The sequence below is a fragment of the Gnatocerus cornutus genome, chromosome 5 (genome assembly GCF_029298725.1).
Source record: "Gnatocerus cornutus isolate USDA-ARS CGAHR chromosome 5, icGnaCorn1.1, whole genome shotgun sequence".
Lineage (NCBI taxonomy): Eukaryota > Metazoa > Arthropoda > Insecta > Coleoptera > Tenebrionidae > Gnatocerus > Gnatocerus cornutus.
The window spans coordinates 461,870-489,322 of record NC_142237.1 but is presented as its reverse complement, the minus strand read 5'-3'; positions in this window follow the sequence as shown (position 1 = coordinate 489,322).

Genomic DNA, 27,453 nt, shown 5'->3' with positions numbered 1-27,453 from the left:
AATCATCAAAATTCTTACAGAAAACCGCATATTTCGATGCAAAACGACGAATTCTCGCCGATTTTCGTTGTTTTCTGGCTTGAATTTGCAAAGAAGAGCACGAAATCTACAAAATCATCACTTTTTACCAAGATTCAACGGCTGAATTGCAAGAAAACAGCAGAATTCTGCACGAAATCATCAAAATTCTTAGAGAAAACCGCATATTTCGATGCAAAACGACGATTTCTCGCCGATTTTCGTTGTTTTCTATCTTGAATTCGCCAAGAAGAGCACGAAATCTACAAAATCATGACTTTTTACCTAGATTCAACGGCTGAATTGCAAGAAAACAGCAGAATTCTGCACGAAATCAACAAAATTCTTACAGAAAACCGCATATTTCGATGCAAAACGACGATTTCTCGCCGATTTTCGTTGTTTTCTGGCTTGAATTCGCAAAGAAGAGCACGAAATCTACAAAATCATGACTTTTTACCAAGATTCAACGGCTGAATTGCAAGAAAACAGCAGAATTCTGCACGAAATCATCAAAATTCTTACAGAAAACCGCATATTTCGATGCAAAACGACGATTTCTCGCCGAGTTTCGTTGTTTTCTGGCATGAATTTGCAAAGAAGAGCACGAAATCTACAAAATCATGACTTTTTACCAAGATTCAACGGCTGAATTGCAAGAAAACAGCAGAATTCTGCACAAAATCATCAAAATTCTTAGAGAAAACCGCATATTTCGATGCAAAACGACGTTTTCTCGCTGATTTTCGTTGTTTTCTATCTTAAATTTGCAAAGAAGAGCACGAAATCTACAAAATCATGACTTTTTACCAAGATTCAACGGCTGAATTGCAAGAAAACAGCAGAATTCTGCACGAAATCATCAAAGTTCTTACAGAAAACCGCATATTTCGATGCAAAACGACGATTTCTCGCCGATTTTCGTTGTTTTCTGGCTTGAATTTGCAAAGAAGAGCACGAAATCTACAAAATCATCACTTTTTACCAAGATTCAACGGCTGAATTGCAAGAAAACAGCAGAATTCTGCACGAAATCATCAAAATTCTTAGAGAAAACCGCATATTTCGATGCAAAACGACGATTTCTCGCCGATTTTCGTTGTTTTCTGGCTTGAATTTGCAAAGAAGAGCACGAAATCTACAAAATCATCACTTTTTACCAAGATTCAACGGCTGAATTGCAAGAAAACAGCAGAATTCTGCACGAAATCATCAAAATTCTTACCGAAAACCGCATATTTCGATGCAAAACGACGATTTCTCGCCGATTTTCGTTGTTTTCGGGCATGAATTTGCAAAGAAGAGCACGAAATCTACAAAATCATGACATTTTACCAAGATTCAACAGCTGAATTGCAAGAAAGCAGCAGAATTCTGCACGAAATCATCAAAATTCTTACAGAAAACCGCATATTTCGATGCAAAACGACGATTTCTCGGCGATTTTCGTTGTTTTCTGGCTTGAATTCGCAAAGAAGAGCACGAAATCTACAAAATCGTGACTTTTTACCAACACTCAACGGCTGAATTGCAAGAAAACAGCAGAATTCTGCACGAAATCATCAAAATTCTTACAGAAAACCGCATATTTCGATGCAAAACGACGAATTCTCGCCGATTTTCGTTGTTTTCTGGCTTGAATTTGCAAAGAAGAGCACGAAATCTACAAAATCATCACTTTTTACCAAGATTCAACGGCTGAATTGCAAGAAAACAGCAGAATTCTGCACGAAATCATCAAAATTCTTAGAGAAAACCGCATATTTCGATGCAAAACGACGATTTCTCGCCGATTTTCGTTGTTTTCTATCTTGAATTCGCCAAGAAGAGCACGAAATCTACAAAATCATGACTTTTTACCTAGATTCAACGGCTGAATTGCAAGAAAACAGCAGAATTCTGCACGAAATCAACAAAATTCTTACAGAAAACCGCATATTTCGATGCAAAACGACGATTTCTCGCCGATTTTCGTTGTTTTCTGGCTTGAATTCGCAAAGAAGAGCACGAAATCTACAAAATCATGACTTTTTACCAAGATTCAACGGCTGAATTGCAAGAAAACAGCAGAATTCTGCACGAAATCTTCAAAATTCTTACAGAAAACTGCATATTTCGATGCAAAACAACGATTTCTCGCCGATTTTCGTTGCTTTCTATCTTGAGTTCGCCAAGAAGATCACGAAATCTACAAAATCATGACTTTTTACCTAGATTCAACGGCTGAATTGCAAGAAAACAGCAGAATTCTGCACGAAATCATCAAAATTCTTACAGAAAACCGCATATTTCGATGCAAAACGACGATTTCTCGCCGATTTTCGTTGTTTTCTGGCTTTAATTCGCAAAGGAGAGCACGAAATCTACAAAATCATGACTTTCTACCAAGATTCAACGGCTGAATTGCAAGAAAACAGCAGAATTCTGCACGAAATCATCAAAATTCTTAGAGAAAACCGCATATTTCGATGCAAAACGACGATTTCTCGCCGATTTTCGTTGTTTTCTATCTTGAATTCGCCAAGAAGAGCACGAAATCTACAAAATCATGACTTTTTACCTAGATTCAACGGCTGAATTGCAAGAAAACAGCAGAATTCTGCACGAAATCAACAAAATTCTTACAGAAAACCGCATATTTCGATGCAAAACGACGATTTCTCGCCGATTTTCGTTGTTTTCTGGCTTGAATTCGCAAAGAAGAGCACGAAATCTACAAAATCATGACTTTTTACCAAGATTCAACGGCTGAATTGCAAGAAAACAGCAGAATTCTGCACGAAATCTTCAAAATTCTTACAGAAAACTGCATATTTCGATGCAAAACAACGATTTCTCGCCGATTTTCGTTGCTTTCTATCTTGAGTTCGCCAAGAAGATCACGAAATCTACAAAATCATGACTTTTTACCTAGATTCAACGGCTGAATTGCAAGAAAACAGCAGAATTCTGCACGAAATCATCAAAATTCTAACAGAAAACCGCATATTTCGATGCAAAACGACGATTTCTCGCCGATTTTCGTTGTTTTCTGGCTTTAATTCGCAAAGGAGAGCACGAAATCTACAAAATCATGACTTTCTACCAAGATTCAACGGCTGAATTGCAAGAAAACAGCAGAATTCTGCACGAAATCATCAAAATTCTTAGAGAAAACCGCATATTTCGATGCAAAACGACGTTTTCTCGCTGATTTTCGTTGTTTTCTATCTTGAATTTGCAAAGAAGAGCACGAAATCTACAAAATCATGACTTTTTACCAAGATTCAACGGCTGAATTGCAAGAAAACAGCAGAATTCTGCACGAAATCATCAAAGTTCTTACAGAAAACCTCATATTTCGATGCAAAACGACGATTTCTCGCCGATTTTCGTTGTTTTCTGGCTTGAATTTGCAAAGAAGAGCACGAAATCTACAAAATCATCACTTTTTACCAAGATTCAACGGCTGAATTGCAAGAAAACAGCAGAATTCTGCACGAAATCATCAAAATTCTTAGAGAAAACCGCATATTTCGATGCAAAACGACGATTTCTCGCCGATTTTCGTTGTTTTCTGGCTTGAATTTGCAAAGAAGAACACGAAATCTACAAAATCATCACTTTTAACCAAGATTCAACGGCTGAATTGCAAGAAAACAGCAGAATTCTGCACGAAATCATCAAAATTCTTACAGAAAACCGCATATTTCGATGCAAAACGACGATTTCTCGCCGATTTTCGTTGTTTTCGGGCATGAATTTGCAAAGAAGAGCACGAAATCTACAAAATCATGACTTTTTACCAAGATTCAACAGCTGAATTGCAAGAAAGCAGCAGAATTCTGCACGAAATCATCAAAATTCTTACAGAAAACCGCATATTTCGATGCAAAACGACGATTTCTCGGCGATTTTCGTTGTTTTCTGGCTTGAATTCGCAAAGAAGAGCACGAAATCTACAAAATCATGACTTTTTACCAACACTCAACGGCTGAATTGCAAGAAAACAGCAGAATTCTGCACGAAATCATCAAAATTCTTACAGAAAACCGCATATTTCGATGCAAAACGACGAATTCTCGCCGATTTTCGTTGTTTTCTGGCTTGAATTTGCAAAGAAGAGCACGAAATCTACAAAATCATCACTTTTTACCAAGATTCAACGGCTGAATTGCAAGAAAACAGCAGAATTCTGCACGAAATCATCAAAATTCTTAGAGAAAACCGCATATTTCGATGCAAAACGACGATTTCTCGCCGATTTTCGTTGTTTTCTATCTTGAATTCGCCAAGAAGAGCACGAAATCAACAAAATCATGACTTTTTACCTAGATTCAACGGCTGAATTGCAAGAAAACAGCAGAATTCTGCACGAAATCAACAAAATTCTTACAGAAAACCGCATATTTCGATGCAAAACGACGATTTCTCGCCGATTTTCGTTGTTTTCTGACTTGAATTCGCAAAGAAGAGCCCGAAATCTACAAAATCATGACTTTTTACCAAGATTCAACGGCTGAATTGCAAGAAAACAGCAGAATTCTGCACGAAATCTTCAAAATTCTTACAGAAAACCGCATATTTCGATGCAAAACAACGATTTCTCGCCGATTTTCGTTGTTTTCTGGCTTGAATTCGCAAAGAAGAGCACGAAATCTACAAAATCATCACTTTTTACCAAGATTCAACGGCTGAATTGCAAGAAAACAGCAGAATTCTGCACGAAATCATCAAAATTCTTAGAGAAAACTGCATATTTCGATGCAAAACAACGATTTCTCGCCGATTTTCGTTGCTTTCTATCTTGAGTTCGCCAAGAAGATCACGAAATCTACAAAATCATGACTTTTTACCTAGATTCAACGGCTGAATTGCAAGAAAACAGCAGAATTCTGCACGAAATCATCAAAATTCTTACAGAAAACCGCATATTTCGATGCAAAACGACGATTTCTCGCCGATTTTCGTTGTTTTCTGGCTTTAATTCGCAAAGGAGAGCACGAAATCTACAAAATCATGACTTTCTACCAAGATTCAACGGCTGAATTGCAAGAAAACAGCAGAATTCTGCACGAAATCATCAAAATTCTTACAGAAAACCGCATATTTCGATGCAAAACGACGATTTCTCGCCGATTTTCGTTGTTTTCTGGCATGAATTTGCAAAGAAGAGCACGAAATCTACAAAATCATGACTTTTTACCAAGATTCAACGGCTGAATTGCAAGAAAACAGCAGAATTCTGCACGAAATCATCAAAATTCTTAGAGAAAACCGCATATTTCGATGCAAAACGACGTTTTCTCGCTGATTTTCGTTGTTTTCTATCTTGAATTCGCAAAGAAGAGCACGAAATCTACAAAATCATGACTTTTTACCAAGATTCAACGGCTGAATTGCAAGAAAACAGCAGAATTCTGCACGAAATCATCAAAATTCTTACAGAAAACCGCATATTTCGATGCAAAACGACGATTTCTCGCCGATTTTCGTTGTTTTCTGGCTTGAATTTGCAAAGAAGAGCACGAAATCTACAAAATCATCACTTTTTACCAAGATTCAACGGCTGAATTGCAAGAAAACAGCAGAATTCTGCACGAAATCATCAAAATTCTTAGAGAAAACCGCATATTTCGATGCAAAACGACGATTTCTCGCCGATTTTCGTTGTTTTCTATCTTGAATTCGCAAAGAAGAGCACGAAATCTACAAAATCATGACTTTTTACCAAGATTCAACGGCTGAATTGCAAGAAAACAGCAGAATTCTGCACGAAATCATCAAAATTCTTACAGAAAACCGCATATTTCGATGCAAAACGACGATTTCTCGCCGATTTTCGTTGTTTTCTGGCATGAATTTGCAAAGAAGAGCACGAAATCTACAAAATCATGACATTTTACCAAGATTCAACGGCTGAATTGCAAGAAAACAGCAGAATTCTGCACGAAATCATCAAATTTCTTAGAGAAAACCGCATATTTCGATGCAAAACGACGTTTTCTCGCTGATTTTCGTTGTTTTCTGGCTTGAATTTGCAAAGAAGGGCACGAAATCTACAAAATCATCACTTTTTACCAAGATTCAACGGCTGAATTGCAAGAAAACAGCAGAATTCTGCACGAAATCATCAAAATTCTTACAGAAAACCGCATATTTCGATGCAAAACGACGATTTCTCGCCGATTTTCGTTGTTTTCTGGCATGAATTTGCAAAGAAGAGCACGAAATCCACAAAATCATGACTTTTTACCAAGATTCAACGGCTGAATTGCAAGAAAACAGCAGAATTCTGCACGAATACATCAAATTTCTTAGAGAAAACCGCATATTTCGATGCAAAACGACGTTTTCTCGCTGATTTTCGTTGTTTTCTATCTTGAATTTGCAAAGAAGAGCACGAAATCTACAAAATCATGACTTTTTACCAAGATTCAACGGCTGAATTGCAAGAAAACAGCAGAATTCTGCACGAAATCATCAAAATTCTTTCAGAAAACCGCATATTTCGATGCAAAACGACGATTTCTCGGCGATTTTCGTTGTTTTCTGGCTTGAATTCGCAAAGAGGAGCACGAAATCTACAAAATCATGACTTTTTACTAAGATTCAAGGGCTGAATTGCAAGAAAACAGCAGAATTCTGCACGAAATCATCAAAATTCTTACAGAAAACCGCATATTTCGATGCAAAACGACGATTTCTCGCCGATTTTCGTTGTTTTCTGGCTTGAATTTGCAAAGAAGAGCACGAAATCTACAAAATCATCACTTTTTACCAAGATTCAACGGCTGAATTGCAAGAAAACAGCAGAATTCTGCACGAAATCATCAAAATTCTTAGAGAAAACCGCATATTTCGATGCAAAACGACGATTTCTCGCCGATTTTCGTTGTTTTCTATCTTGAATTCGCAAAGAAGAGCACGAAATCTACAAAATCATGACTTTTTACCAAGATTCAACGGCTGAATTGCAAGAAAACAGCAGAATTCTGCACGAAATCATCAAAATTCTTACAGAAAACCGCATATTTCGATGCAAAACGACGATTTCTCGCCGATTTTCGTTGTTTTCTGGCTTGAATTTGCAAAAAAGAGCACGAAAACTACAAAATCATGACTTTTTACCAAGATTCAACGGCTGAATTGCAAGAAAACAGCAGAATTCTGCACGAAATCATCAAAATTCTTAGAGAAAACCGCATATTTCGATGCAAAACGACGTTTTCTCGCTGATTTTCGTTGTTTTCTATCTTGAATTCGCAAAGAAGAGCACGAAATCTACAAAATCATGACTTTTTACCTAGATTCAACGGCTGAATTGCAAGAAAACAGCAGAATTCTGCACGAAATCATCAAAATTCTTAGAGAAAACCGCATATTTCGATGCAAAACGACGATTTCTCGCCGATTTTCGTTGTTTTCTGGCTTGAATTCGCAAAGAAGAGCACGAAATCTACAAAATCATGACTTTTTACCAAGATTCAACGGCTGAATTGCAAGAAAACAGCAGAATTCTGCACGAAATCATCAAAATTCTTTCAGAAAACCGCATATTTCGATGCAAAACGACGATTTCTCGCCGATTTTCGTTGTTTTCTAGCATGAATTTGCAAAGAAGAGCACGAAATCTACAAAATCATGACTTTTTACCAAGATTCAACCGCTGAATTGCAAGAAAACAGCAGAATTCTGCACGAAATCATCAAAATTCCTAGAGAAAACCGCATATTTCGATGCAAAACGACGATTTCTCGGCGATTTTCGTTGTTTTCTGGCTTGAATTCGCAAAGAAGAGCACAAAATCTACAAAATCATGACTTTTTACCAAGATTCAACGGCTGAATTGGAAGAAAACAGCAGAATTCTGCACGAAATCATCAAAATTCTTACAGAAAACCGCATATTTCGATGCAAAACGACGATTTCTCGCCGATTTTCGTTGTTTTCTGGCTTAAATTTGCAAAGAAGAGCACGAAATCTACAAAATCATCACTTTTTACCAAGATTCAACGGCTGAATTGCAAGAAAACAGCAGAATTCTGCACGAAATCATCAAAATTCTTAGAGAAAACCGGATATTTCGATGCAAAACGACGATTTCTCGCCGATTTTCGTTGTTTTCTATCTTGAATTCGCAAAGAAGAGCACGAAATCTACAAAATCATGACTTTTTACCAAGATTCAACGGCTGAATTGCAAGAAAACAGCAGAATTCTGCACGAAATCATCAAAATTCTTTCAGAAAACCGCATATTTCGATGCAAAACGACGATTTCTCGCCGATTTTCGTTGTTTTCTAGCATGAATTTGCAAAGAAGAGCACGAAATCTACAAAATCATGACTTTTTACCAAGATTCAACGGCTGAATTGCAAGAAAACAGCAGAATTCTGCACGAAATCATCAAAATTCCTAGAGAAAACCGCATATTTCGATGCAAAACGACGATTTCTCGGCGATTTTCGTTGTTTTCTGGCTTGAATTCGCAAAGAAGAGCACAAAATCTACAAAATCATGACTTTTTACCAAGATTCAACGGCTGAATTGCAAGAAAACAGCAGAATTCTGCACGAAATCATCAAAATTCTTACAGAAAACCGCATATTTCGATGCAAAACGACGATTTCTCGCCGATTTTCGTTGTTTTCTGGCTTAAATTTGCAAAGAAGAGCACGAAATCTACAAAATCATCACTTTTTACCAAGATTCAACGGCTGAATTGCAAGAAAACAGCAGAATTCTGCACGAAATCATCAAAATTCTTAGAGAAAACCGGATATTTCGATGCAAAACGACGATTTCTCGCCGATTTTCGTTGTTTTCTATCTTGAATTCGCAAAGAAGAGCACGAAATCTACAAAATCATGACTTCTTACCAAGATTCAACGGCTGAATTGCAAGAAAACAGCAGAATTCTGCACGAAATCATCAAAATTCTTACAGAAAACCGCATATTTCGATGCAAAACGACGATTTCTCGCCGATTTTCGTTGTTTTCTGGCTTGAATTTGCAAAGAAGAGCACGAAAACTACAAAATCATGACTTTTTACCAAGATTCAACGGCTGAATTGCAAGAAAACAGCAGAATTCTGCACGAAATCATCAAAATTCTTTCAGAAAACCGCATATTTCGATGCAAAACGACGATTTCTCGCCGATTTTCGTTGTTTTCTAGCATGAATTTGCAAAGAAGAGCACGAAATCTACAAAATCATGACTTTTTACCAAGATTCAACCGCTGAATTGCAAGAAAACAGCAGAATTCTGCACGAAATCATCAAAATTCCTAGAGAAAACCGCATATTTCGATGCAAAACGACGATTTCTCGGCGATTTTCGTTGTTTTCTGGCTTGAATTCGCAAAGAAGAGCACAAAATCTACAAAATCATGACTTTTTACCAAGATTCAACGGCTGAATTGGAAGAAAACAGCAGAATTCTGCACGAAATCATCAAAATTCTTACAGAAAACCGCATATTTCGATGCAAAACGACGATTTCTCGCCGATTTTCGTTGTTTTCTGGCTTAAATTTGCAAAGAAGAGCACGAAATCTACAAAATCATCACTTTTTACCAAGATTCAACGGCTGAATTGCAAGAAAACAGCAGAATTCTGCACGAAATCATCAAAATTCTTAGAGAAAACCGGATATTTCGATGTAAAACGACGATTTCTCGCCGATTTTCGTTGTTTTCTATCTTGAATTCGCAAAGAAGAGCACGAAATCTACAAAATCATGACTTTTTACCAAGATTCAACGGCTGAATTGCAAGAAAACAGCAGAATTCTGCACGAAATCATCAAAATTCTTACAGAAAACCGCATATTTCGATGCCAAACGACGATTTCTCGCTGATTTTCGTTGTTTCCTATCTTGAATTCGCAAAGAAGAGCACGGAATCTACAAAATCATCACTTTTTACCAAGATTCTACGGCTGAATTGCAAGAAAACAGCAGAATTCTGCACGAAATCATCAAAATTCTTACAGAAAACCGCATATTTCGATGCAAAACGACGATTTCTCGCCGATTTTCGTTGTTTTCTGGCTTGAATTCGCAAAGAAGAACACGAAATCTACAAAATCATAACTTTTTACCTAGATTCAACGGCTGAATTGCAAGAAAACAGCAGAATTCTGCACGAAATCATCAAAATTCTTACAGAAAACCGCATATTTCGATGCAAAACGACGATTTCTCGCCGATTTTCGTTGTTTTCTGGCTTGAATTCGCAAAGAAAAGCACGAAATCTACAAAATCATGACTTTTTACCAAGATTCAACAGCTGAATTGCAAGAAAACAGCAGAATTCTGCACGAAATCATCAAAATTCTTAGAGAAAACTGCATATTTCGATGCAAAACAACGATTTCTCGCCGATTTTCGTTGTTTTCTACCTTGAATTTGCCAAGAAGAGCACGAAATCTACAAAATCATGACTTTTTACCTATATTCAACAGCTGAATTGCAAGAAAACAGCAGAATTCAGCACGAAATCATCAAAATTCTTACAGAAAACCGCATATTTCGATGCAAAACGACGATTTCTCGCCGATTTTCGTTGTTTTCTGGCTTGAATTCGCAAAGAAGAGCACGAAATCTACAAAGTCATGACTTTTTACCAAGATTCAACCGCTGAATTGCAAAAAAACAGCAGAATTCTGCACGAAATCATCAAAATTCTTTCAGAAAACCGCATATTTCGATGCAAAACAACGATTTCTCGCCGATCTTCGTTGTTTTCTGGCATGAATTTGCAAAGAAGAGCACGAAATCTACAAAATCATGACTTTTTACCTAGATTCAACGGCTGAATTGCAAGAAAACAGCAGAATTCTGCACGAAATCATCAAAATTCTTAGAGAAAACCGCATATTTCGATGCAAAACGACGATTTCTCGCTGATTTTCGTTGTTTTCTATCTTGAATTCGCAAAGAAGAGCACGAAATCTACAAAATCATGACTTTTTACCAAGATTCTACGGCTGAATTGCAAGAAAACAGCAGAATTCTGCACGAAATCATCAAAATTCTTACAGAAAACCGCATATTTCGATGCCAAACGACGATTTCTCGCTGATTTTCGTTGTTTCCTATCTTGAATTCGCAAAGAAGAGCACGGAATCTACAAAATCATCACTTTTTACCAAGATTCTACGGCTGAATTGCAAGAAAACAGCAGAATTCTGCACGAAATCATCAAAATTCTTACAGAAAACCGCATATTTCGATGCAAAACGACGATTTCTCGCCGATTTTCGTTGTTTTCTGGCTTGAATTCGCAAAGAAGAACACGAAATCTACAAAATCATAACTTTTTACCTAGATTCAACGGCTGAATTGCAAGAAAACAGCAGAATTCTGCACGAAATCATCAAAATTCTTAGAGAAAACTGCATATTTCGATGCAAAACAACGATTTCTCGCCGATTTTCGTTGTTTTCTACCTTGAATTTGCCAAGAAGAGCACGAAATCTACAAAATCATGACTTTTTACCTATATTCAACAGCTGAATTGCAAGAAAACAGCAGAATTCAGCACGAAATCATCAAAATTCTTACAGAAAACCGCATATTTCGATGTAAAACGACGATTTCTCGCCGATTTTCGTTGTTTTCTATCTTGAATTCGCAAAGAAGAGCACGAAATCTACAAAATCATGACTTTTTACCAAGATTCAACGGCTGAATTGCAAGAAAACAGCAGAATTCTGCACGAAATCATCAAAATTCTTACAGAAAACCGCATATTTCGATGCCAAACGACGATTTCTCGCTGATTTTCGTTGTTTCCTATCTTGAATTCGCAAAGAAGAGCACGGAATCTACAAAATCATCACTTTTTACCAAGATTCTACGGCTGAATTGCAAGAAAACAGCAGAATTCTGCACGAAATCATCAAAATTCTTACAGAAAACCGCATATTTCGATGCAAAACGACGATTTCTCGCCGATTTTCGTTGTTTTCTGGCTTGAATTCGCAAAGAAGAACACGAAATCTACAAAATCATAACTTTTTACCTAGATTCAACGGCTGAATTGCAAGAAAACAGCCGAATTCTGCACGAAATCATCAAAATTCTTACAGAAAACCGCATATTTCGATGCAAAACGACGATTTCTCGCCGATTTTCGTTGTTTTCTGGCTTGAATTCGCAAAGAAAAGCACGAAATCTACAAAATCATGACTTTTTACCAAGATTCAACAGCTGAATTGCAAGAAAACAGCAGAATTCTGCACGAAATCATCAAAATTCTTAGAGAAAACTGCATATTTCGATGCAAAACAACGATTTCTCGCCGATTTTCGTTGTTTTCTACCTTGAATTTGCCAAGAAGAGCACGAAATCTACAAAATCATGACTTTTTACCTATATTCAACAGCTGAATTGCAAGAAAACAGCAGAATTCAGCACGAAATCATCAAAATTCTTACAGAAAACCGCATATTTCGATGCAAAACGACGATTTCTCGCCGATTTTCGTTGTTTTCTGGCTTGAATTCGCAAAGAAGAGCACGAAATCTACAAAGTCATGACTTTTTACCAAGATTCAACCGCTGAATTGCAAAAAAAACAGCAGAATTCTGCACGAAATCATCAAAATTCTTTCAGAAAACCGCATATTTTGATGCAAAACGACGATTTCTCGCCGATCTTCGTTGTTTTCTGGCATGAATTTGCAAAGAAGAGCACGAAATCTACAAAATCATGACTTTTTACCAAGATTCAACGGCTGAATTGCAAGAAAACAGCAGAATTCTGCACGAAATCATCAAAATTCTTAGAGAAAACCGCATATTTCGATGCAAAACGACGATTTCTCGCTGATTTTCGTTGTTTTCTATCTTGAATTCGCAAAGAAGAGCACGAAATCTACAAAATCATGACTTTTTACCAAGATTCTACGGCTGAATTGCAAGAAAACAGCAGAATTCTGCACGAAATCATCAAAATTCTTACAGAAAACCGCATATTTCGATGCAAAACGACGATTTCTCGCCGATTTTCGTTGTTTTCGGGCTTGAATTCGCAAAGAAGAGCACGAAATCTACAAAATCATAACTTTTTACCTAGATTCAACGGCTGAATTGCAAGAAAACAGCAGAATTCTGCACGAAATCATCAAAATTCTTACAGAAAACCGCATATTTCGATGCAAAACGACGATTTCTCGCCGATTTTCGTTGTTTTCTGGCTTGAATTCGCAAAGAAGAGCACGAAATCTACAAAATCATGACTTTTTACCAAGATTCAACAGCTGAATGCAAGAAAACAGCAGAATTCTGCACGAAATCATCAAAATTCTTAGAGAAAACTGCATATTTCGATGCAAAACAACGATTTCTCGCCGATTTTCGTTGTTTTCTGTCTTGAATTCGCCAAGAAGAGCACGAAATCTACAAAATCATGACTTTTTACCAAGATTCAACCGCTGAATTGCAAAAAAACAGCAGAATTCTGCACGAAATCATCAAAATTCTTTCAGAAAACCGCATATTTTGATGCAAAACGACGATTTCTCGCTGATTTTCGTTGTTTTCTATCTTGAATTCGCAAAGAAGAGCACGAAATCTACAAAATCATGACTTTTTACCTAGATTCAACGGCTGAATTGCAAGAAAACAGCAGAATTCTGCACGAAATCATCAAAATTCTTAAAGAAAACCGCGTATTTCGATGCAGAACGACGATTTCTCGCCGATTTTCGTTGTTTTCTATCTTCAATTCGCCAAGAAGAGCACGAAATCTACAAAATCATGACTTTTTACATAGATTCAACGGCTGAATTGCAAGAAAACAGCAGAATTCTGCACGAAATCATCAAAATTCTTACAGAAAACCGCATATTTCGATGCAAAACAACGATTTCACGCCGATTTTCGTTGTTTTCTATCTTGAATTTGCCAAGAAGAGCACGAAATCTACAAAATCATGACTTTTTACCTATATTCAACAGCTGAATTGCAAGAAAACAGCAGAATTCAGCACGAAATCATCAAAATTCTTACAGAAAACCGCATATTTCGATGCAAAACGACGATTTCTCGCCGATTTTCGTTGTTTTCGGGCTTGAATTCGCAAAGAAGAGCACGAAATCTACAAAATCATAACTTTTTACCTAGATTCAACGGCTGAATTGCAAGAAAACAGCAGAATTCTGCACGAAATCATCAAAATTCTTACAGAAAACCGCATATTTCGATGCAAAACGACGATTTCTCGCCGATTTTCGTTGTTTTCTGGCTTGAATTCGCAAAGAAGAGCACGAAATCTACAAAATCATGACTTTTTACCAAGATTCAACGGCTGAATGCAAGAAAACAGCAGAATTCTGCACGAAATCATCACAATTCTTACAGAAAACCGCATATTTCGATGCAAAACGACGATTTCTCGCCGATTTTCGTTGTTTTCTGGCTTGAATTCGCAAAGAAGAGCACGAAATCTACAAAATCATGACTTTTTACCAAGATTCAACGGCTAAATTGCAAGAAAACAGCAGAATTCTGCACGAAATCATCAAAATTGTTAGAGAAAACTGCATATTTCGATGCAAAACAACGATTTCTCGCCGATTTTCGTTGTTTTCTATCTTAAATTCGCCAAGAAGAGCACGAAATCTACAAAATCATGACTTTTTACATAGATTCAACGGCTGAATTGCAAGAAAACAGCAGAATTCTGCACGAAATCATCAAAATTCTTAGAGAAAACTGCATATTTCGATGCAAAACAACGATTTCTCGCCGATTTTCGTTGTTTTTTATCTTGAATTCGCCAAGAAGAGCACGAAATCTACAAAATCATGACTTTTTACATAGATTCAACGGCTGAACTGCAAGAAAACAGCAGAATTCTGCACGAAATCATCAAAATTCTTACAGAAAACCGCATATTTCGATGCAAAACGACGATTTCTCGCCGATTTTCGTTGTTTTCTGGCTTGAATTCGCAAAGAAGAGAACGAAATCTACAAAATCATGACTTTTTACCAAGATTCAACGGCTGAATTGTAAGAAAACAGCAGAATTCTGTACGAAATCATCAAAATTCTTAGAGAAAACCGCATATTTCGATGCAAACCGACGATTTCTCGCTGATTTTCGTTGTTTTCTATCTTGAATTCGCAAAGAAGAGCACGGAATCTACAAAATCATGACTTTTTACCAAGATTCAACGGCTGAATTGCAAGAAAACAGCAGAATTCTGCACGAAATCATCAAAATTCTTACAGAAAACCGCATATTTCGATGCAAAACGACGATTTCTCGCCGATTTTCGTTGTTTTCTGGCTTAAATTCGCAAAGAAGAACACGAAATCTACAAAATCATGACTTTTCACCAAGATTCAACGGCTGAATTGCAAGAAAACTGCAGAATTCTGCACGAAATCATCAAAATTCTTAGAGAAAACTGCATATTTCGATGCAAAACAACGATTTCTCGCCGATTTTCGTTGTTTTCTGGCTTGAATTCGCAAAGAAGAGCACGAAATCTACAAAATCATGACTTTTTACCAAGATTCAACGGCTGAATTGCAAGAAAACAGCAGAATTCTGCACGAAATCATCAAAATTCTTAAAGAAAACCGCGTATTTCGATGCAGAACGACGATTTCTCGCCGATTTTCGTTGTTTTCTATCTTCAATTCGCCAAGAAGAGCACGAAATCTACAAAATCATGACTTTTTACATAGATTCAACGGCTGAATTGCAAGAAAACAGCAGAATTCTGCACGAAATCATCAAAATTCTTACAGAAAACCGCATATTTCGATGCAAAACAACGATTTCTCGCCGATTTTCGTTGTTTTCTACTTGAATTCGCCAAGAAGAGCACGAAATCTACAAAATCATGACTTTTTACCTAGATTCAACGGCTGAATTGCAAGAAAACAGCAGAATTCTGCACGAAATCATCAAAATTCTTACAGAAAACCGCATATTTCGATGCAAAACGACGATTTCTCGCCGATTTTCGTTGTTTTCTGGCTTGAATTCGCAAAGAAGAGCACGAAATCTACAAAATCATGACTTTTTACCAAGATTCAACGGCTGAATTGCAAGAAAACAGCAGAATTCTGCACGAAATCATCAAAATTCTTACAGAAAACCGCATATTTCGATGCAAAACGACGATTTCTCGCCGATCTTCGCTGTTTTCTGGCATGAATTTGCAAAGAAGAGCACGACATCTACAAAATCATGACTTTTTACCAAGATTCAACGGCTGAATTGCAAGAAAACAGCAGAATTCTGCACGAAATCATCAAATTTCTTAGAGAAAACCGCATATTTCGATGCAAAACTACGATTTCTCGCCGATTTTCGTTGTTTTATGGCTTGAATTCGCAAAGAGGAGCACGAAATCTACAAAATCATCACTTTTTACCAAGATTAAACGGCTGAATTGCATGAAAACAGCAGAATTCTGCACGAAATCATCAAAATTCTTAGAGAAAACTGCATATTTCGATGCAAAACAACGATTTCTCGCCGATTTTCGTTGTTTTCTGTCTTGAATTCGCCAAGAAGAGCACGAAATCTACAAAATCATGACTTTTTACCTAGATTCAACGGCTGAATTGCAAGAAAACAGCAGCATTCTGCACGAAATCATCAAAATTCTTACAGAAAACCGCATATTTCGATGCAAAACAACGATTTCTCGCCGATTTTCGTTGTTTTCTATCTTGAATTTGCCAAGAAGAGCACGAAATCAACAAAATCATGACTTTTTACCTAGATTCAACGGCTGAATTGCAAGAAAACAGCAGAATTCTGCACGAAATCATCAAAATTCTTAGAGAAAACTGCATATTTCGATGCAAAACGACGATTTCTCGCCGATTTTCCTTGTTTTCTGGCTTGAATTCGCAAAGAAGAGCACGAAATCTACAAAATCATGACTTTTTACCAAGATTCATCGGCTGAATTGCAAGAAAACAGCAGAATTCTGCACGAAATCATCAAAATTCTTACAGAAAACCGCATATTTCGATGCAAAACGACGATTTCTTGCCGATTTTCGTTGTTTTCTTTCATGAATTTGCAAAGAAGAGCACGAAATCTACAAAATCATGACTTTTTACCAAGATTCAACGGCTGAATTGCAAGAAAACAGCAGAATTCTGCACGAAATCATCAAAATTCTTAGAGAAAACCGCATATTTCGATGCAAAACGACGATTTCTCGCTGATTTTCGTTGTTTTCTATCTTGAATTCGCAAAGAAGAGCACAAAATCTACAAAATCATGACTTTTTACCAAGATTCAACGGCTGAATTGCGAGAAAACAGCAGAATTCTGCACGAAATCATCAAATTTCTTAGAGAAAACCGCATATTTCGATGCAAAACGACGATTTCTCGCCGATTTTCGTTGTTTTATGGCTTGAATTCGCAAAGAGGAGCACGAAATCTACAAAATCATCACTTTTTACCAAGATTAAACGGCTGAATTGCATGAAAACAGCAGAATTCTGCACGAAATTATCAAAATTCTTAGAGAAAACTGCATATTTCGATGCAAAACAACGATTTCTCGCCGATTTTCGTTGTTTTCTATCTTGAATTCGCCAAGAAGAGCACGAAATCTACAAAATCATGACTTTTTACCTAGATTCAACGGCTGAATTGCAAGAAAACAGCAGCATTCTGCACGAAATCATCAAAATTCTTACAGAAAACCGCATATTTCGATGCAAAACAACGATTTCTCGCCGATTTTCGTTGTTTTCTATCTTGAATTCGCCAAGAAGAGCACGAAATCTACAAAATCATGACTTTTTACCTAGATTCAACGGCTGAATTGCAAGAAAACAGCAGAATTCTGCACGAAATCATCAAAATTCTTACAGAAAACCGCATATTTCGATGCAAAACGACGATTTCTCGCCGATTTTCCTTGTTTTCTGGCTTGAATTCGCAAAGAAGAGCACGAAATCTACAAAATCATGACTTTTTACCAAGATTCAACGGCTGAATTGCAAGAAAACAGCAGAATTCTGCACGAAATCATCAAAATTCTTACAGAAAACCGCATATTTCGATGCAAAACGACGATTTCTTGCCGATTTTCGTTGTTTTCTTTCATGAATTTGCAAAGAAGAGCACGAAATCTACAAAATCATGACTTTTTACCAAGATTCAACGGCTGAATTGCAAGAAAACAGCAGAATTCTGCACGAAATCATCAAAATTCTTAGAGAAAACCGCATATTTCGATGCAAAACGACGATTTCTCGCTGATTTTCGTTGTTTTCTATCTTGAATTCGCAAAGAAGAGCACAAAATCTACAAAATCATGACTTTTTACCAAGATTCAACGGCTGAATTGCGAGAAAACAGCAGAATTCTGCACGAAATCGTCAACATTCTTAGAGAAAACCGCATATTTCGATGCAAAACGACGATTTCTCGCCGATTTTCGTTGTTTTCTGGCTTGAATTCGCAAAGAAGAGCACGAAATCTACAAAATCATTACTTTTTACCAAGATTCAACGGCTGAATTGCAAGAAAACAGCAGAATTCTGCACGAAATCATCAAAATTCTTACAGAAAACCGCATTTTTCGATGCAAAACGACGATTTCTCGCCGATTTTCGTTGTTTTCTGGCTTGAATTCGCAGAGAAGAGCACGAAATCTACAAAATCATTACTTTTTACCAAGATTCTACGGCTGAATTGCAAGAAAACAGCAGAATTCTGCACGAAATCATCAAAATTCTTACAGAAAACCGCATATTTCGATGCAAAACGACGATTTCTCGCCGATTTTCGTTGTTTTCTTTCATGAATTTGCAAAGAAGAGCACGAAATCTACAAAATCATGACTTTTTACCAAGATTCAACGGCTGAATTGCAAGAAAACAGCAGAATTCTGCACGAAATCGTCAAAATTCTTAGAGAAAACCGCATATTTCGATGCAAAACAACGATTTCTCGCCGATTTTCGTTGTTTTCTATCTTGAATTCGCCAAGAAGAGCACGAAATCTACAAAATCATGACTTTTTACCTAGATTCAACGGCTGAATTGCAAGAAAACAGCAGAATTCTGCACGAAATCATCAAAATTCTTAGAGAAAACTGCATATTTCGATGCAAAACAACGATTTCTCGCCGATTTTCGTTGTTTTCTGGCTTGAATTCGCAAAGAAGAGCACGAAATCTACAAAATCATGACTTTTTACCAAGATTCAACAGCTGAATTGCAAGAAAACAGCAGAATTCTGCACGAAATCGTCAAAATTCTTACAGAAAACCGCATATTTCGATGCAAAACGAAGATTTCTCGCCGATTTTCGTTGTTTTCTATCTTGAATTCGCAAAGAAGAGCACGAAATCTACAAAATCATGACTTTTTACCTAGATTCAACGGCTGAATTGCAAGAAAACAGCAGAATTCTGCACGAAATCATCAAAATTCTTAAAGAAAACCGCGTATTTCGATGCAAAACGACGATTTCTCGCCGATTTTCGTTGTTTTCTATCTTCAATTCGCCAAGAAGAGCACGAAATCTACAAAATCATGACTTTTTACATAGATTCAACGGCTGAATTGCAAGAAAACAGCAGAATTCTGCACGAAATCATCAAAATTCTTACAGAAAACCGCATATTTCGATGCAAAACAACGATTTCTCGCCGATTTTCGTTGTTTTCTACTTGAATTCGCCAAGAAGAGCACGAAATCTACAAAATCATGACTTTTTACCTAGATTCAACGGCTGGATTGCAAGAAAACAGCAGAATTCTGCACGAAATCATCAAAATTCTTACAGAAAACCGCATATTTCGATGCAAAACGACGATTTCTCGCCGATTTTCGTTGTTTTCTGGCTTGAATTCGCAAAGAAGAGCACGAAATCTACAAAATCATGACTTTTTACCAAGATTCAACGGCTGAATTGCAAGAAAACAGCAGAATTCTGCACGAAATCATCAAAATTCTTACAGAAAACCGCATATTTCGATGCAAAACGACGATTTCTCGCCGATCTTTGCTGTTTTCTGGCATGAATTTGCAAAGAAGAGCACGACATCTACAAAATCATGACTTTTTACCAAGATTCAACGGCTGAATTGCAAGAAAACAGCAGAATTCTGCACGAAATCATCAAATTTCTTAGAGAAAAACGCATATTTCGATGCAAAACGACGATTTCTCGCCGATTTTCGTTGTTTTATCTTGAATTCGCAAAGAGGAGCACGAAATCTACAAAATCATCACTTTTTACCAAGATTAAACGGCTGAATTGCATGAAAACAGCAGAATTCTGCACGAAATCATCAAAATTCTTACAGAAAACCGCATATTTCGATGCAAAACAACGATTTCTCGCCGATTTTCGTTGTTTTCTATCTTGAATTTGCCAAGAAGAGCACGAAATCTACAAAATCATGACTTTTTACCTAGATTCAACGGCTGAATTGCAAGAAAACAGCAGAATTCTGCACGAAATCATCAAAATTCTTAGAGAAAACCGCATATTTCGATGCAAAACGACGATTTCTCGCTGATTTTCGTTGTTTTCTATCTTGAATTCGCAAAGAAGAGCACAAAATCTACAAAATCATGACTTTTTACCAAGATTCAACGGCTGAATTGCTAGAAAAGAGCAGAATTCTGCACGAAATCATCAAATTTCTTAGAGAAAACCGCATATTTCGATGCAAAACGACGATTTCTCGCCGATTTTTGTTGTTTTATGGCTTGAATTCGCAAAGAGGAGCACGAAATCTACAAAATCATCACTTTTTACCAAGATTAAACGGCTGAATTGCATGAAAACAGCAGAATTCTGCACGAAATCATCAAAATTCTTAGAGAAAACTGCATATTTCGAGGCAAAACAACGATTTCTCGCCGATTTTCGTTGTTTTCTATCTTGAATTCGCCAAGAAGAGCACGAAATCTACAAAATCATGACTTTTTACCTAGATTCAACGGCTGAATTGCAAGAAAACAGCAGCATTCTGCACGAAATCATCAAAATTCTTACAGAAAACCGCATATTTCGATGCAAAACAACGATTTCTCGCCGATTTTCGTTGTTTTCTATCTTGAATTCGCCAAGAAGAGCACGAAATCTACAAAATCATGACTTTTTACCTAGATTCAACGGCTGAATTGCAAGAAAACAGCAGAATTCTGCACGAAATCATCAAAATTCTTACAGAAAACCGCATATTTCGATGCAAAACGACGATTTCTCGCCGATTTTCCTTGTTTTCTGGCTTGAATTCGCAAAGAAGAGCACGAAATCTACAAAATGATGACTTTTTACCAAGATTCAACGGCTGAATTGCAAGAAAACAGCAGAATTCTGCACGAAATCATCAAAATTCTTACAGAAAACCGCATATTTCGATGCAAAACGACGATTTCTTGCCGATTTTCGTTGTTTTCTTTCATGAATTTGCAAAGAAGAGCACGAAATCTACAAAATCATGACTTTTTACCAAGATTCAACGGCTGAATTGCAAGAAAACAGCAGAATTCTGCACGAAATCATCAAAATTCTTAGAGAAAACCGCATATTTCGATGCATAACGACGATTTCTCGCTGATTTTCGTTGTTTTCTATCTTGAATTCGCAAAGAAGAGCACGAAATCTACAAAATCATGACTTTTTACCAAGATTCAACGGCTGAATTCCAAGAAAACAGCAGAATTCTGCACGAAATCATCAAAATTCTTAGAGAAAACCGCATATTTCGATGCATAACGACGATTTCTCGCTGATTTTCGTTGTTTTCTATCTTGAATTCGCAAAGAAGAGCACGAAATCTACAAAATCATGACTTTTTACCAAGATTCAACAGCTGAATTGCAAGAAAACAGCAGAATTCTGCACGAAATCATCAAAATTCTTCAGAAAACCGCATATTTCGATGCAAAACAACGATTTCTCGCCGATTTTCGTTGTTTTCTGGCTTGAATTCGCAAAGAAGAGCACGAAATCTACAAAATCATCACTTTTTACCATGATTCAACGGCTGAATTGCAAGAAAACAGCAGAATTCTGCACGAAATCATCAAAATTCTTAGAGAAAACTGCATATTTCGATGCAAAACAACTATTTCTCGCCGATTTTCGTTGTTTTCTATCTTGAATTCGCCAAGAAGAGCACGAAATCTACAAAATCATGACTTTTTACCTAGATTCAACGGCTGAATTGCAAGAAAACAGCAGAATTCTGCACGAAATCATCAAAATTCTTAGAGAAAACCGCATATTTCGATGCAAAACGACGATTTCTCGCTGATTTTCGTTGTTTTCTATCTTGAATTCGCAAAGAAGAGCACAAAATCTACAAAATCATGACTTTTTACCAAGATTCAACGGCTGAATTGCGAGAAAACAGCAGAATTCTGCACGAAATCGTCAACATTCTTAGAGAAAACCGCATATTTCGATGCAAAACGACGATTTCTCGCCGATTTTCGTTGTTTTCTGGCTTGAATTCGCAAAGAAGAGCACGAAATCTACAAAATCATTACTTTTTACCAAGATTCAACGGCTGAATTGCAAGAAAACAGCAGAATTTTGCACGAAATCATCAAAATTCTTACAGAAAACCGCATTTTTCGATGCAAAACGACGATTTCTCGCCGATTTTCGTTGTTTTCTGGCTTGAATTCGCAGAGAAGAGCACGAAATCTACAAAATCATTACTTTTTACCAAGATTCTACGGCTGAATTGCAAGAAAACAGCAGAATTCTGCACGAAATCATCAAAATTCTTATAGAAAACCGCATATTTCGATGCAAAACGACGATTTCTCGCCGATTTTCGTTGTTTTCTTTCATGAATTTGCAAAGAAGAGCACGAAATCTACAAAATCATGACTTTTTACCAAGATTCAACGGCTGAATTGCAAGAAAACAGCAGAATTCTGCACGAAATCGTCAAAATTCTTAGAGAAAACCGCATATTTCGATGCAAAACAACGATTTCTCGCCGATTTTCGTTGTTTTCTATCTTGAATTCGCCAAGAAGAGCACGAAATCTACAAAATCATGACTTTTTACCTAGATTCAACGGCTGAATTGCAAGAAAACAGCAGAATTCTGCACGAAATCATCAAAATTCTTACAGAAAACCGTATATTTCGATGCAAAACGACGATTTTTCGCCGATTTTCGTTGTTTTCTGGCTTGAATTCGCAAAGAAGAGCAGGAAATCTACAAAATCATCACTTTTTACCAAGATTCAACGGCTGAATTCCAAGAAAACAGCAGAATTCTGCACGAAATCATCAAAATTCTTAGAGAAAACCGCATATTTCGATGCATAACGACGATTTCTCGCTGATTTTCGTTGTTTTCTATCTTGAATTCGCAAAGAAGAGCACGAAATCTACAAAATCATGACTTTTTACCAAGATTCAACAGCTGAATTGCAAGAAAACAGCAGAATTCTGCACGAAATCATCAAAATTCTTCAGAAAACCGCATATTTCGATGCAAAACAACGATTTCTCGCCGATTTTCGTTGTTTTCTGGCTTGAATTCGCAAAGAAGAGCACGAAATCTACAAAATCATCACTTTTTACCAAGATTCAACGGCTGAATTGCAAGAAAACAGCAGAATTCTGCACGAAATCATCAAAATTCTTAGAGAAAACTGCATATTTCGATGCAAAACAACTATTTCTCGCCGATTTTCGTTGTTTTCTATCTTGAATTCGCCAAGAAGAGCACGAAATCTACAAAATCATGACTTTTTACCTAGATTCAACGGCTGAATTGCAAGAAAACAGCAGAATTCTGCACGAAATCATCAAAATTCTTACAGAAAACCGCATATTTCGATGCAAAACGACGATTTCTCGCCGATTTTCGTTGTTTTCTGGCTTGAATTCGCAAAGAAGAGCAGGAAATCTACAAAATCATCACTTTTTATCAAGATTCAACAGCTGAATTCCAAGAAAACAGCAGAATTCTGCACGAAATCATCAAAATTCTTAGAGAAAACCGCATATTTCGATGCATAACGACGATTTCTCGCTGATTTTCGTTGTTTTCTATCTTGAATTCGCAAAGAAGAGCACGAAATCTACAAAATCATGACTTTTTACCAAGATTCAACGGCTGAATTCCAAGAAAACAGCAGAATTCTGCACGAAATCATCAAAATTCTTAGAGAAAACCGCATATTTCGATGCATAACGACGATTTCTCGCTGATTTTCGTTGTTTTCTATCTTGAATTCGCAAAGAAGAGCACGAAATCTACAAAATCATGACTTTTTACCAAGATTCAACAGCTGAATTGCAAGAAAACAGCAGAATTCTGCACGAAATCATCAAAATTCTTCAGAAAACCGCATATTTCGATGCAAAACAACGATTTCTCGCCGATTTTCGTTGTTTTCTGGCTTGAATTCGCAAAGAAGAGCACGAAATCTACAAAATCATCACTTTTTACCATGATTCAACGGCTGAATTGCAAGAAAACAGCAGAATTCTGCACGAAATCATCAAAATTCTTAGAGAAAACTGCATATTTCGATGCAAAACAACTATTTCTCGCCGATTTTCGTTGTTTTCTATCTTGAATTCGCCAAGAAGAGCACGAAATCTACAAAATCATGACTTTTTACCTAGATTCAACGGCTGAATTGCAAGAAAACAGCAGAATTCTGCACGAAATCATCAAAATTCTTAGAGAAAACCGCATATTTCGATGCAAAACGACGATTTCTCGCTGATTTTCGTTGTTTTCTATCTTGAATTCGCAAAGAAGAGCACAAAATCTACAAAATCATGACTTTTTACCAAGATTCAACGGCTGAATTGCGAGAAAACAGCAGAATTCTGCACGAAATCGTCAACATTCTTAGAGAAAACCGCATATTTCGATGCAAAACGACGATTTCTCGCCGATTTTCGTTGTTTTCTGGCTTGAATTCGCAAAGAAGAGCACGAAATCTACAAAATCATTACTTTTTACCAAGATTCAACGGCTGAATTGCAAGAAAACAGCAGAATTCTGCACGAAATCATCAAAATTCTTACAGAAAACCGCATTTTTCGATGCAAAACGACGATTTCTCGCCGATTTTCGTTGTTTTCTGGCTTGAATTCGCAGAGAAGAGCACGAAATCTACAAAATCATTACTTTTTACCAAGATTCTACGGCTGAATTGCAAGAAAACAGCAGAATTCTGCACGAAATCATCAAAATTCTTATAGAAAACCGCATATTTCGATGCAAAACGACGATTTCTCGCCGATTTTCGTTGTTTTCTTTCATGAATTTGCAAAGAAGAGCACGAAATCTACAAAATCATGACTTTTTACCAAGATTCAACGGCTGAATTGCAAGAAAACAGCAGAATTCTGCACGAAATCGTCAAAATTCTTAGAGAAAACCGCATATTTCGATGCAAAACAACGATTTCTCGCCGATTTTCGTTGTTTTCTATCTTGAATTCGCCAAGAAGAGCACGAAATCTACAAAATCATGACTTTTTACCTAGATTCAACGGCTGAATTGCAAGAAAACAGCAGAATTCTGCACGAAATCATCAAAATTCTTACAGAAAACCGTATATTTCGATGCAAAACGACGATTTTTCGCCGATTTTCGTTGTTTTCTGGCTTGAATTCGCAAAGAAGAGCAGGAAATCTACAAAATCATCACTTTTTACCAAGATTCAACGGCTGAATTCCAAGAAAACAGCAGAATTCTGCACGAAATCATCAAAATTCTTAGAGAAAACCGCATATTTCGATGCATAACGACGATTTCTCGCTGATTTTCGTTGTTTTCTATCTTGAATTCGCAAAGAAGAGCACGAAATCTACAAAATCATGACTTTTTACCAAGATTCAACAGCTGAATTGCAAGAAAACAGCAGAATTCTGCACGAAATCATCAAAATTCTTCAGAAAACCGCATATTTCGATGCAAAACAACGATTTCTCGCCGATTTTCGTTGTTTTCTGGCTTGAATTCGCAAAGAAGAGCACGAAATCTACAAAATCATCACTTTTTACCAAGATTCAACGGCTGAATTGCAAGAAAACAGCAGAATTCTGCACGAAATCATCAAAATTCTTAGAGAAAACTGCATATTTCGATGCAAAACAACTATTTCTCGCCGATTTTCGTTGTTTTCTATCTTGAATTCGCCAAGAAGAGCACGAAATCTACAAAATCATGACTTTTTACCTAGATTCAACGGCTGAATTGCAAGAAAACAGCAGAATTCTGCACGAAATCATCAAAATTCTTACAGAAAACCGCATATTTCGATGCAAAACGACGATTTCTCGCCGATTTTCGTTGTTTTCTGGCTTGAATTCGCAAAGAAGAGCAGGAAATCTACAAAATCATCACTTTTTACCAAGATTCAACTGCTGAATTCCAAGAAAACAGCAGAATTCTGCACGAAATCATCAAAATTCTTAGAGAAAACCGCATATTTCGATGCATAACGACGATTTCTCGCTGATTTTCGTTGTTTTCTATCTTGAATTCGCAAAGAAGAGCACGAAATCTACAAAATCATGACTTTTTACCAAGATTCAACAGCTGAATTGCAAGAAAACAGCAGAATTCTGCACGAAATCATCAAAATTCTTCAGAAAACCGCATATTTCGATGCAAAACAACGATTTCTCGCCGATTTTCGTTGTTTTCTGGCTTGAATTCGCAAAGAAGAGCACGAAATCTACAAAATTATCACTTTTTACCAAGATTCAACGGCTGAATTGCAAGAAAACAGCAGAATTCTGCACGAAATCATCAAAATTCTTAGAGAAAACTGCATATTTCGATGCAAAACAACTATTTCTCGCCGATTTTCGTTGTTTTCTATCTTGAATTCGCCAAGAAGAGCACGAAATCTACAAAATCATGACTTTTTACCTAGATTCAACGGCTGAATTGCAAGAAAACAGCAGAATTCTGCACGAAATCATCAAAATTCTTAGAGAAAACCGCATATTTCGATGCAAAACGACGATTTCTCGCTGATTTTCGTTGTTTTCTATCTTGAATTCGCAAAGAAGAGCACAAAATCTACAGAATCATGACTTTTTACCAAGATTCAACGGCTGAATTGCGAGAAAACAGCAGAATTCTGCACGAAATCGTCAACATTCTTAGAGAAAACCGCATATTTCGATGCAAAACGACGATTTCTCGCCGATTTTCGTTGTTTTCTGGCTTGAATTCGCAAAGAAGAGCACGAAATCTACAAAATCATTACTTTTTACCAAGATTCAACGGCTGAATTGCAAGAAAACAGCAGAATTTTGCACGAAATCATCAAAATTCTTACAGAAAACCGCATTTTTCGATGCAAAACGACGATTTCTCGCCGATTTTCGTTGTTTTCTGGCTTGAATTCGCAGAGAAGAGCACGAAATCTACAAAATCATTACTTTTTACCAAGATTCTACGGCTGAATTGCAAGAAAACAGCAG